At 33.0% G+C, this 14130-nt stretch overlaps 1 protein-coding gene and 1 long non-coding RNA gene across 2 annotated transcripts in view; one reads left to right on the top strand and one right to left on the bottom strand.

Moving 5' to 3' along the window:
• mib1 (E3 ubiquitin-protein ligase mind bomb 1) overlaps positions 1-14130 on the top strand; it is a 543029-nt gene that overhangs the window by 460363 nt on the left and 68536 nt on the right. The window lies entirely within an intron of this gene.
• LOC141455563 (uncharacterized) lies at positions 1350-10758 on the bottom strand. The gene is made up of 3 exons (XR_012459343.1): positions 10011-10758; positions 4014-4161; positions 1350-1806 (listed from the first exon to the last, which is right to left on the bottom strand). It is a non-coding gene; the product is annotated as an uncharacterized lncRNA (long non-coding RNA).

Below are 14130 nucleotides of genomic sequence, written 5' to 3'. Positions count from 1 at the left end.
GTTCTTCTGTGGTCCATCTAGTTTACTCCGAAGCTTAATCGCAGACTATTAGCATTTCTCTCTAACTGTAGTAAACAGCTCAGCTAATTTTTGGGTTTTTCTTGATTTTCATGAAGCCTACATTTCACAGGTCAAGTTTCCTTCTCACTTGCCTAATTTCTGCACCTACTTCCTTGGTCAAAATCCATTTTCCAGAGCTAGCCAGACGTGAAACTGGCTTCTGGCTTTAGTCTAGTAAAACTTATTTTAACAGTTCTCGAGTCCTTCCTCCTTCTAATGACTCCACAGACAACTATTCCCGCTGTTTGTACGCTTCCTTACACTGTTGGTCGGTAGTTATATTGTTGATCTCAAATTTTTATATGTTTCAATTCCTTTGCCAGCAATTTAAAGGTTCATAAATATCTTGAATTAAAGTGAAGCCTGGCAGAAGAGTTTGTGAGAATCTATAAAAGCAAACTTACAGACAGAGAAGTTCTTTTTTTAATTATTACTCAAAAGATTGTTGATTTCCTTTAATGCTTTCTAATAGCAATACCTTGCTGACCTTAGAGTTCCGTTCTAATAAGTCCCTATAGATTGCTATCCAGTTGCAGTGAAACCCAAAATTATAAAATTGCCCGATTATAAGCTTTCGTTTTCGGTTAGTAAGAAATACCTCAGTTTTCAGCTCCATCCATTTAGCTTAAAATAACTTTTTCTTTAACAACAGGATATAAAAACTTTTTGGGCAGAATGCTTAACCATTTGAGAATATTTAGCCCAGTGACAAAGCGTGAATAATAGCAAACTTAAATGAAAATAAGTCTCAACATCTACTAACTTATTCCGAATTTTGCTATTCATACTTCTAGTAGGTGGCCTAGGTGATTGCTATAATCACCCAGATATTGCTTATTAATTGCTGTAAGTTGCAGATTTACTGTTTTATTTGATTTGCAAGTATTCTACATCAGCAGTCAGTAATCGTTCTAAAAAATTATTAGAATATTTTTTAGCCTCAAATTTTGTTATCGACTAAAAGTTGTTTTTACATTTTAAAACAAAGTACAAGATAATGTATTATTTTGCATATATAATACATATTTTGTAGAAATAAATTTTTTATAAGTTGTAAAATATTTTGCAATGGCTGAGAGAGAGTGCCAATACTGATCGTTAATTCCTATAACAAGCCTTTATTATCAATTCATAACAGCATGTTGGCAACGTCCTCTGACGATCCTAGCTACATAGAATATTAATTAGCTGTATGTATGTGTCCACTACTTCTTCTCCTCTCCTACAAAACACCGCACAAACCTCCCTCTCCCATTAATGAATATATAAATATTAATTAAAGTCATACATAAATATATTCATTGTAATTTTAATATTAAAAATTTATTCTTTTGTGTTCACAATGTCAGATTTGCTTAATCTTTTTTTTTTTTATAGCTCTCTTTCACCTCCAATGATTTCTCTTTGTTATATTTTATTTATTTTTCAATTATTTATATTTATTTATTTTTTACGATTGTAGGTTTTCTAAACTGTTGTTCGTGTCTAAAGACTATTTCTTACAAATTAACTCAATGTAACTGGTTTGAAGGTGTCCCATGAAGGAAGTTTTGTCTGGAGCATGCTGCCTTGAAGTACCTTGAACTTCTTTTAACCGTGTTTTTGCAAGTCCTGAGTACATATTTGGCTAACAGTAAGGTCGTTCAGAGTCGGTAAAATTGGAAAGAGAGTGGCGTGACGGCGGTTGACGGTGATATTTGTTGCTTTTAGTGGAATTGACTTTAATATTTCATTTGATAAACCAGTCTAGAAAAGAAAATAAGTTATTAAGTTTGTATAAACAAAATAAACTTAAAATTTTGTGTACGAGTAAAAAGCTCTGTCTTAATAAATGGACTAATAGGTTAGTATTATCGTAAAGTTTAATAAATAAGATGAATACTACATTACTTCCTGCCAAGTAAGTGGTTTCCTAGAAAGAGAACTTTCTAAAGAATAGAGTCAACTTCCTTTTTGGTAAGTGCAGTTAGTGTAGCTGTAAAGAAAGTTAATTTATATAAAGGAACTGGTGTAGGGCATTACGCACTGACTTATTGGCGCGATGGCTCTGGGTAACGAACAGTTCTGTCGATATCTTCCAACTGTTTAAGAAAGAGATAGACAAGCGCCACAATAAATAAGGGAGATAGAGTTCTCCTCCCACCTAGTGTTCTTCGGGTCACCCTCGTCGCCGAATTGTCTTCCTCCACTTCCACACAGCTGTCCTTTCTTGGCCAGCTTGAGGCTAGAGTTTCCTTTCAATTCATTCCCATATCCTACCTCTGCATCTACCTTTGTCATGTTGTAGAAAACAGTGGAGCTAGCGGATAATCTCTTTTCAGCCAGTTCTCTGAGAAATGTGTGTCCAATATTGAAGTCTTATTAATGCCGTAATTTCTATCTTTTAACTTCAGATTTTTTTTTATCCAGAAATTACCACTTTATTACCTTTATTTGACATCGCAAATGTCCAAAATATCTTTCTTTTTTTCTTCAAATTAATTTTTGAACTTGATATCTTTATTCTTTTCTTTTTAATCAACTATGAGTTCAAAATTAGCATTCGTTATTTACACAAATTGTTTTTTCACAAATGTTCAAAATTATTATCTTTCATTGTATCCCATTTTCTGGAACGGATTTATATTCCTTTTTGATGTATCGTTTAATTTTAGCAATATTTAAGATTTCAAAAAGTAATTAATTTTTTTTTTGCCAATATAGTATTATCTTGAGAGAAATAATTTAGTTACAGTTTGATATAACAATCGGTCTGATGTTAACAAACCTATTTGCATGTAAATTGTATTTTTGCATACAAAATTATACCTAGCTTCTCTTTTGCTAGTAGCTGAACCGTTTTAAAATTAATACCTTGTAGAGAGTAGCTTTTTGTTGCATATGAATGAATGATGAAGAGATGATATATTGCTTTTTACTTTCTGTCGGTCTTTATCAGTTTCCTCTATTTCTTATTCTCAATCTCTGAACAGATATTAGTGCTCTCTAAAATTTTTCAACTGAATTTATTTATTTTAAATGATTTAATCATAGTTTTTTAACAAAAACGAGCCATTATTAGTACCACATGTTTTCAACGAGATCTCATGATTAGAAATTGATAGAATCTCTTTTTATCACTTCTTTTAGCTAATTAACATTCTTGAAGTCTGGTTGGGATTTAAAAGTGTTTCACCATTTTTTGGCGTAGTTCAGAATTTTTTAATTGATTGTTTTTATTAATAATAATAAAAGAAAAAATGCATTCAAAAAGGATAAAGATTTAGATTGATGAAAATAAACTCATTAGTTTAAATGTACATTTTGTGAACTATTTGAAATTTCCAAATTAAACATAGTGTTTAACAAAAGCGAGCCAATAGGTATTTGTTTTTATTATTTCTTGTCATTAAATAGCTCAAAGATGGACTAGATTACCACCACACAAAAATACCATAATTTAAAAAACTAGGATAAGTATTCTGGTATGTTTTTAATTTGTAATCCATAGATGTGCGACGGTATTTAAAAGAGTTTGTTGATTCTACTTTTAATTTTTAAAAAATGCCTACGTATTTTTTCGTAAGTAAAAATAAAGGAAAAAAATATACGTATATTCCGAATTTTTGAAAGAAAAACTCAAAATGACTGATTAAGCTACATGACTGATGGTTACCATGATTGTGTATCTAAAACTAGAAGACATGATGTTTACTGCCACCTCTGGGGTAAATGCCAGGCCGTCTGTACGTCACATCATTCATCACATTGTGGATAGATAACGATAAAGGTGTAATGGATAGTTAAAAACTCTTAGTTTAAAAATTTGTTATTTCTATTGATAAAGTATGGAGACCATGCCAAATTTTCACCAGAAGTAACAACCCTTTTGATACCCAGATTTCATGTCAATGTTTAAAAAATTAATTGACATTTTTATTTCATTCGATCATTCTTCGTAAATATTTAATTACCTTCTAATTCTATGGTAACTTGCGCACAAATACCATAATAGTGAACCAAGAGGAAGAATAGATGAATTCTTCATTTAGAGCAATTTGAAGACAGCCACAAGTTACAACTTTTCTAATCCTTCTCTTTTGGCCTTCAGCTAATGACGTCCTGAAAATAGGTATTTCTACGTTAGAAGAACGAACCACTGCTTAGAGTTTGGGAAGATATTAAAAGAAAAGAGGGTGGCCAATTAGAACGGAACCCTTTCAACGCGGACCAAATGAACTTTTAGATAAATGGAAGTTCTTGCAATTCCTCTTTAGGACAAAGTCCTTCATTTTCTTCGTCGAGACTTCACGCCCAACGACACTAATAGGCGATTCAAAGTGCTTCAACCATTTCTCTTTCTTATATTTTTTTGCTATTTCTTGAACAACAAATTCTTTTCAACCAATCCTTTTTGTACATAAATACATACACACGCTCACAATAGTTAGTTCATTGCTTCAGTGTGTCTGCTGTCTTCGAACAAACTTCAGAAGGTTCCTTAATGAACTTTTCTACCCTGACTACTCCTGCCTTATTGAACCCCATACTCTTTGCTGCTCTTATTTGAGTTGGTGACTGCTATTCCCAGCTAACAAACACTCTCTCTAACAAATATTTATACGCTAACAATTCACTGTACCGAAGCATGATCAATACTTTTAATTTCTGCTTCTCTTTTTCATTTATTTCTCTTATAGCCCCCTGTAAATAGACCTACTAAATTATTTGTGCTCATTTCATTTATATTTCAAAATTATTTTTCATAAATAGTTGCATAATATCTATGAAATGATAATGTCATAATGTTAGTTCTAGTGTCCTAGTAAGAGAATTTATTGTAATTGCGCAGATCATTGGATTTTGAAATTTCACAAGAAATGTCCGCACTTAAGGAATAGATTTTTCAGTATTTTGAGATTATAATTATTATTCCTACATTTTAAACCTTGTGCAATAATTGCATATGTGCACATTTAAAACCTTTATTCGTCAAACCGTTCCCTGGAAAAGTCGTTTAAGAGTACCTATGGGCAAAGGGATGATTGGCTAGATTCCCGTTGAAGTAACATTTTTCTATAATATCCATGATAATTGAAAATTACAGAAAAGTCGCTGTGTAGAAATTAGATCGTAAATCATCAAATGAAAATTTATTCTGTTGTAACAATTGTCCATATAAAAGTAATCTGCAAGACACAAAGTACAAGTAATTTCTATCACATTATCTTGGCAAGATAATGGGCCTCCACTCAGTATTATCAGTTGGTTACTTGCATGAACATAGTTACAAGATGTACCTCTGCCGGCAGTGTTACCAACTTGACATTTTGTCTACTGTCGCTTGGAGAGGAATTGTATACATATATGTACAAACAATGTGATTAAATATGTCTCTATTAATGTAAATTTTAGTAAAGATACAAAATACCAAAGTATTAAGTTGTAGTTTTTTTTTTGTTTTTTTTGTGGGGAAAAGCGTCCCAATTGCCTAAAATTTTGGTGCAGATGTTTGTCCTCATCAGTGATTTGGAAAGATATGGGTACTACATATGGTGATATTATACTATTTTGTGGTTAAAATCCGCAATTGAGTCTGTAGCCAATGCTTTCTTGAATTAAAACTGTCCGGTAGGACAGTTGTATAAGGGTTGATCGTCAAAAACTGCACGAAAAAGCGTAACGTTGAAAAACACCCAACTTTGACAATTTTTTTCTCTTTTTCTATACAAGATAAAATTCCCAAATTTTCTTTAAAATAAAGGGCAAATCCTCCTTTATAACTGTAATTTTTTTGCAACAACCCAGATTTAATAGGTTTCGAGAAAAAAGTTGCCGAAAATGAGCAAAAACGGCTTTTTCAAAAAATGTTCTTGTTCTTGTTCTTGTTCTTCTTGTTCTTCTTCTTGTTACCTTTTTTGTAAACAACGTAGCGCCTAAACGCGTGAACCGATTTTCATGAATGAGGTGTCATTCGATTCGGAATTTTATGTAGATGTGCCTTTTGGGGGTCTCGATCCTATACATGGAATGGGAGAGGAGTTAGCCCCCTTTATGCAAGGCCCCCTCCAAAATTATTATTACTAATTACTCTGTAAATCTTGGCCCGATTTTGATAAAAATTGGTAGGATGATAGGGTTAGGGCTCCCCTACGCAACATTAAAGCGGCGATCAGCTCTTACACTTGTTAAGGGGAAGTATAGCAATCGTTTCAAATTATCGACACGTGAACCGACCGAAGTGTCATTCGAATCGAAATTTTGTACAGATTTGCACTTTAAAAGTCTCGACGCCGTGCCTCATAAGGAGGGGAGTTCGCCCCACCCAAATAAGGCCCTTTCTAAAACTATTATTACCAATATTTCTATAACGCTTAGTACGATTTTGATAAAATTCAGCTCGAATAAGTGGTTAAAGCTCCTCTACGTTGCTGATGCTCTTGCACCTACTAAGAGGAAGTACTGCAATCGTTTAAATTATCAATGAGTGAACCGATTTACATCAATGAATTGTCGTTCGATTAAAAAATCTTTGCCTCTTTGCCTTTTAGGGAGAAGTACTGCAATCGTAGTTTATTTTTCTTACTCCTCTTAAAAGGAAGTACTGAAATCGCAGTTTAATTTTGCTATTTACGTACAAATACCTTCCTATGTTATTCAAAACGCTTTTTCAAAAACATTGTTATTGGGGATGGTTTGGGGGACCGCAACTATAATCATTCTTTAAAAAGATCTCTCCAGTGGTAGTTACGGTTCCGACTTAACACCTTATCAGGTTATAATTATAGAATTGCTTATTCCAAATTTTAAAAAAATCTGTAAAGCAGATATGTAACTTTGTAAAATAGACAAAAAGGAAAATCTATCCAAAAGGTACAAAAATCTCCTTAACAAAAACTTACAGTTTAAAATGTTAAGTATAAGGGTTGATTAAACGCCAAAAGGTACACAAATCAGCAAGTACCCAACATTTCATTAATACTTCATTAATATTTAAATAATTCTACTGCATTAATTTGCATTAATAAGTTATTTTTTAGAATTTATTAGATGTCACAGACCCTTATGCTGGCCACTTCATTTATAATATTTTTTTGTTATAATTATGATAAATCACATATATGTACATGCATGTTAAAGTAGAAAAAGACAAAGTTGGAGAAGGCTACTGTCTTGAATTCGTCTTACCGAAATATTCGAGAGCACAAATAACACACTTATAACAAGTAGATTATTCAACAACAATTATTGATTTCTCGATTGTAATTTAATTTAGACCTCCTAATTTTACTTATAGTAAAATACTGGAATAATTAGCTGTCCTAAAAATATGCATATCTTATTTACTTTATTACATATATACAACATTGTGGGATGAATACCTACATTGAGAATGTAATTGAAAAAAACTATGTTACTTGCGATAAAGCCAGATAATTATTATAAACGTTTGACTACTTCATAAAATAACAATTACTTTAATCGAAGAATGAACTTAAACCGACGATTTTTAAAAATCATTGATGTATGTTGGTGAAGTTTCTTTTAAAAAAAAGTTTTGAATTTTTTAGCCTCATAATTTTTTTTAATTTTTTGTAACGTTTTTCTTTTTAACCTGTAATTAATAGTTTCATTATTATAGATAACTAGATATTACAGTCAATCTACAGTGCTACTTGAACATATATTTTGTAGACGAAAATGGCCAGCATAAGGGTCTGTGACATCTAATAAATTCTAAAAAATAACTTATTAATGCAAATTAATGCAGTAGAATTATTTAAATATTAATGAAGTATTAATGAAATGTTGGGTACTTGCTGATTTGTGTACCTTTTGGCGTTTAATCAACCCTTATACTTAACATTTTAAACTGTAAGTTTTTGTTAAGGATCTATATTTTATGTGCCTTTATATTTAGTTTAAGTAATTGGTGTTTGTTCTTTAACTAATTGAGGGTAGGCTCATTGTTGGTATTTCTTTCTTTTAGGTTATCTTCTTTATTCAGGATAGATGATGTTGAGTATTTTGGTTAAGCGTTGTTGTTGAAGTGTGATAAGTGTTCCGTTTTTGATTATCATTTCGGATAACGGATTATCATTCCTTTAACACAAATAGGTGGTTATATTCTTCAACTACTTTGCCAAAGAAATTACTTATTGTGTGAGTATAGATGCTGTAAAGGGAAATTTGTGGTTAGTCTAGGACAGCGTTTCCCAACCTGTGGTACGCGTACCCCTGGTGGTACGCGAGTTGCTGGTTGGTGGTACGCAAAAATAATCAATAATGGCGGAGTAAAAATTTAATTTTTTTTTTTTTTTTTTTTTTTTTATTAGAATTTTACAACTGCACAAATATATATGCAACAAGTAAATGTGCTAAATAAGTATAGACATGGCGTGATTGTCGTGAATGACAGTCACCCAGTGGTGACCATCGTTAGCTCCTCAGGTGATCTCGGGGCCAGCGACGCCTGAGCCGTCGTACGGGGTTTCCGGGAAGTGATTGGGATGAAAGGAGTTGTGCGAGTGGGTTGGGATGGGATCTGAGGAGTTTATGGAATTTAGTGTAGCGGGATTTAGCGAGGTTGGTTACAAATGGAATATTGAGGTCGGTATGAAGGGTGAGGTTTGACACATAGAAAGGAGCGTTCGTAATACGGCGGAGGATTTTAGACTGAAGGATTTGTATGCGGTTAAGGTTGGATTTTTTGGCAGCGCCATAGAGTTCCAGTCCGTAAGTCCATATTGGCATGAGGAGAGAGATGTATAGTCTTCTTTTGTTTCGTAAAGTAATTTTCGATCGTTTGTCAAGTAGTCTGGCGAGAAGTCGATATCTGGTGTTGAGGTCTTTTCTTTTTAGTCGAGTATGAGGATTCCAAGTAAGTCTTTTGTCGAGGAATAGTCCGAGGTATCTCACGTGATCTGCAGGTGGTATAGGGGTGTTATACATATAAACAGGAGGAGGGATTTTGCGGTTAAGTGTGAAGACTATGTTTTTGGATTTAGAGGGATTTATTTTAATTCTCCAGTCGGTTAACCATGTTTCTATGGAATTGAGATGGGTTTGAAGTGTACGGGTAGTGAAGACAGGATCAGTACCAGAGGATAGAATTGCCGTATCATCGGCAAAGGTGTACAAAGAAGTAGAAGGATGAGTTGGTAGGTCAGCCGTGTAAATGGTGTAGAAATTATTTTAATTAATAATATTATACAGTAAAGTTGTTAATATATACAGTAATAAGTTAGTCTGTCTCAAGATATACAAGAAAAGATAATAGCACATTTAACAGGTTTAAAATTGTCTTTCATGGAGTATTTTTCAAAACCCGAAAACACGAATGAAAATTGAATTTCAAACCCCCCCTTCTATAAAGAAAATTTAGGAAAAGCTCATCATTATCAATAAAAGATAAAGAAAATTTAATAGAATTATCATGTGACAGATCTTAAATGATAACTATATAAAAAAATGCTGAAAGAGACTTGATTGTAATGATGATTAAGCTCTATCCAAGCAACATTAAATTTTATTTTAAAAAAGTTTTAAAACTAAGACCTTACACTTTACAAAGTTTATAAAGTGAACATGAAAGTGAACAGATACATTGGTATCTCTATACAAATAAAGATAGTAATAGTAAAATAACACTCGGAAAAACAAATTTCACGAAATACAATCATTTTTACGAAGTGGTACAATTTAGCATGATGCACTACCAAGTGGTACGGTAAGCCAAAAAAAAGGTTGGGAAACGCTGGTCTAGGATATCCGAGCAAAAGAATGATCTCTAAGAAAAGAAGTATAGTCAACCTGAGCGAAAACTGGGAATGCTCACTGCTTTAAATGCAATTTCAATCATTTTTCTAGAATATCAGTTTTTAACCTCTTAAAGTTAACTTTAAAATTGAAACCAGACTTCCGGGTTTGATGGGAGCATTACAGAAAACTTTAACTTCCTTTTATCTTACCGAGTTGAGACCTTCATTCATCTTCAGAAATTGAATAATCAGATTTGTGCCGAGAAATTTGACTTCCAAATTGAAAATAATAACTTAAAAGAAATTTTATTTCTATAGATATCAAATTCCCTACGCAAACTTGATTAAATAGATATATATAAATATAGAACATCTGTATGTACGAGTATGTAGAGTTCTTTAGTTTAAAGAATCGGTTGAGCGGAAATATGGTTAGAGAGTTAGCACGTGTCGCTAATGACGTCACCAGGATAGAACCTCCTCCGACAGCAGCGCCTCCAGAGGCAGTAAAAGCGAGTGGCACAAGCAGTTCTTGCCTGTACCATAAAGGTGATTTATCCCGGAGGCACCGGATTGTGTTGGCAGTTGTATATAATTCTCTCTTGCTCCGCACTCTTGGTGCTTCCCCTTCGCCATCCTATCCATTACAAACTCCTTGTTCCTTAACCGCCTTGGCTGTTCTTTCCCCCACCCACTTCTCCTCCTGGTTTTTTTCCCCCATTTCTCCGCCTCTCTTCGTCCTTTATTTCACCATCGTACATATTCACTTCTTTTCACCTCCGGTATGGCGACTAACGTTCTAAATCTCTTGTCTTTGACTTCGTAAATACTTATTCGCGCACAGCCGTGCTGCATAGATAGAAATTTGCCTGTCAGCTCTTTTTCAAATCCCATTCGTACCCACACGCCTACCCATTACCATTGGATCGCTACTCTAACTGCCTACCACAGGAATGCTAACTTCGCCAATTTTTCCCCCCTTTCATTCCTTTGTACATGCAACATAAATTCTCCGCAAACTTTTTAATTAATTTTTCATAGCTATGATATAAATCAAGGATTTGTAACCAACTACGGTAAATACATTTTTTATTTTCATAAATCATTTAATTTATTTTTCTAGTATTTTTCTGTAACAGCCATAATTTTTCCTTCTATTGATGCCATTATTTGTATTCATTCATTCAGATTTGACAGAGCTATGTGAATAGGAGGGGGCGGTAGATCCTGGCGCCAAATTTCAGAGGACGCCAAAAGCGATAGAAAGAAATTTGTTTAAAAAATAAATATATTAATTAATTCATGTTCTATAAAAATTAAGGCTAAAAATATTTAATCAATTCAATTTCAACACATACACAAATTAACGTGAACACCTGCCTGACTTCCTTTTCCGCAATTTGCAAATAAATTTATCTTTGAAATTTATGATCTGCAGGAAAAAAAAATTGCCAAAATACAAAAAATGAACTTTCTGGTCGACAGAATTTTTTTCCCCAAATTTGGTACTTTTCATACTGGATTCCCCAATAATGAGGATCTACTTGTAAAGAAAGCTTAACCCCTCCTTTATCCCAAGAAAACTGCTGCTGCAAGATTGATTTTCCGAAGAAAATATTTCAATCCCAAAAGTGGTTATTTTGAATTGTCAGGTTTTTAAGTTGAGAAAGCTTTATCGTCCATGTTTAGAGTGAGTCTTTTTTTGGAGACTTAATAATAATATCTTAATAATTTCTCTACGTTTCGAGACCCATCGGTCCTCCCTTCATTGGGCCAGCTTTATTGGGGGTGAGGAAATGTGTACTATTACCAACAGAAGCATAAAGAACTGTTTAAATTTAAATATTAGAGAGATTTAACAATATTTAACTAATAAATAAGATGAAATGAGAAGATTATCTCCTAAAAGCATTGCGATCAGCCGATTAGGAAAATATTTTACGAGTAAGGCTAAATAAAGAAGCAGATATAATTTGGGCTCCAAAATTATTAGATCGCTCCGGCGCCAATTTCACTTCCCTCTCTCTGGTGAAATTTAGTTTAATAGTAAGACAACAGCAGTAATATTGGCTACGTGGTAAATATACCAATTACATATTACCAATTATATAATTTATCAATAATAATAATGAACTATTAATGGAATCTGTACTAAATATTACCTGCTACAGGGGATTTTATTGGCTGGTTAATTATAAAAATATTCGATATATAAAGCGTTTAATAGACCAGATGTTATCAACGCGTGCGGTCCTCCCTTATTGATATATCGGTTACTGATAACGATATGACCGCAGTGTAAACCACCATATTCTGTATACTCCAGTTTTCATGTAGTTCCAGTCTCGAAGAAGCAATTTTGTTACACAACTGTTTCACTAATATTAAACTGGAATTGGTTTTTGAATTATCGACTGTTGAAACCACTGCAAAGATTATCGTTGGGAAAAAACAAAAAACAAACAATTATTTTGTGTTCAAATTTGTGTGCAAAAAAAAAACGGCAAATGAATTTTGAAGAGCGAATTTTGAAACCAAAGATTGGTAAAAGTTTGTTTTGGACACAGGATCATAGAAATCGTGACTATTTTTGAAGAAACTGAACTTGCGTAACGTTGTAGTAAGGGGCCGAAATGAAATTCCCAACATAGAAGCTGCACTGCACCTCTGGTGATGCGCCTAAAATTCTTCCATTTGTTTAAGACAGCTTTCAGAAAAGTTCATCCAGGCCTTCGGTAGTATCTTTGTATTCTATGAGATTGGAAAAAAATTGATATTTTTTATTAACAAAAGGAAAAAATTGCAGAATAAATTCCATAAAGTGCTTCTTATTTCAAAGCCATTTTAAAGGTAAATGCGATAAATAGTGCAGATAAATAGACGTTTCTAGTGGTGCTGTTCAACAGGAACGTCTTTGAGGTTTAAAGAACTGGGTATTGTGTGATTTTATGACTAATGTAGCAATTGGTCTGACAAATCACAACCAGTTATCAAACTGAAACTTGATGAACTAAAACTTGGTTGTTTTAGTGCATCAAACTAATCAGAATATACACACAATCATTTAACCTGAATTGTGTTTTCTTTCTAAACTCTGAACAGGCTTTTAATTCTAATTTCCACTGTATTTTTTCACTTTTTATTTTTAGTGCTTTTAATTAATTGCTTCAATTAATAAAATATGAGATTTCGTATACAAAAATTGATAAATTGTTATTTAAACCCACGTTTATAACAGGTGTGTCAGTAATTAGGTAGAAGGCGTTTTCATCCTAAAATTCAGCGTCCAGGATCCTCTGAATAATAATATAATTATTTTACTAATATGGGAATTTGAATTTTCCTTTACTGAGTCTAGGCATTTAGTTTTTCATACACCAGCGAAAGGATTGGGGCAACTCAACACGTTTGCCTCAAACGTGCAATATTCTTTTTCTTTCTGCAATAGTTTCAATAATATCAAGGTAATATCTAAACTCTGATGTAAATTATGAAGGTTATTGAATTTAGAACCTTCGTTTAACTTGCGTTTTAGAAGGGTTAATATAAAAGAGTCAATTAAAAATTTGCTAAATTAAATTTTAATTTTTCAAGAATTGTTTCTTGCTGCTGTTTAGTAATGTTTGTAAGTTTTTAAATAACTTATCTAGTAGTTTTATGCAATTAATTTAATGTAGAAGAATTAATTGCCATTTCGTGAAATATCTTGACCACCATGTTAGAAGTTACATTATTACATTATTTTGATTGTTTAAGTAATGTAAAAGTGAAAACTTAAGTATTATACAAAACAGTTATTAAAATTTGAAAATCCTTCACTAAATTTAGTAGAACAATGTAACGTTTGCAGAAAAAATAAAATTCCGCAAATTTTGAAGTACGAGGGTCGGTTTGAAAAGTCCGTGCAAAAATAAAAACTTAATTTTTTGGGGTAAACCTTTTTTATTTTTCAACATAGTCTCCTTTTAGGCTTAAACACTTCGTCCAACGCTGCTCTAGTTTGTTGATCCCTTCCGAATAATAGGATTTGTCCAAGTCTGAAAAATAGCCATTCGTTTCTGCAATCACCTCCTCGTTTGAATAAAATCTTTTTCCCGCCAGCCATTTCTTCATATTGGGGAACAAATAGTAGTCCGAGGGAGCCAAGTCTGGAGAATAGGGGGGATGTGAAACGAGTTGGAACCCTATTTCCATTAATTTTGCGACCACAACTGCTGAGGTGTGAGCTGGTGCGTTGTCGTGATGGAAAAGGACTTTTTTGTGGGCCAATCGTGGGCGTTTTTAGCTCGGTTTTCAAACGGTCCAATAACGATGAATAATATGCACCTGT

The sequence above is a fragment of the Rhodnius prolixus genome, unplaced genomic scaffold (genome assembly GCF_049639745.1).
Source record: "Rhodnius prolixus isolate KJV_2025 unplaced genomic scaffold, Rpr scaffold_4, whole genome shotgun sequence".
In the NCBI taxonomy this organism is placed as follows: domain Eukaryota; kingdom Metazoa; phylum Arthropoda; class Insecta; order Hemiptera; family Reduviidae; genus Rhodnius; species Rhodnius prolixus.
Note: the sequence above shows the minus strand (reverse complement) of the source record. Positions and strands in the feature narration are given on the sequence as shown.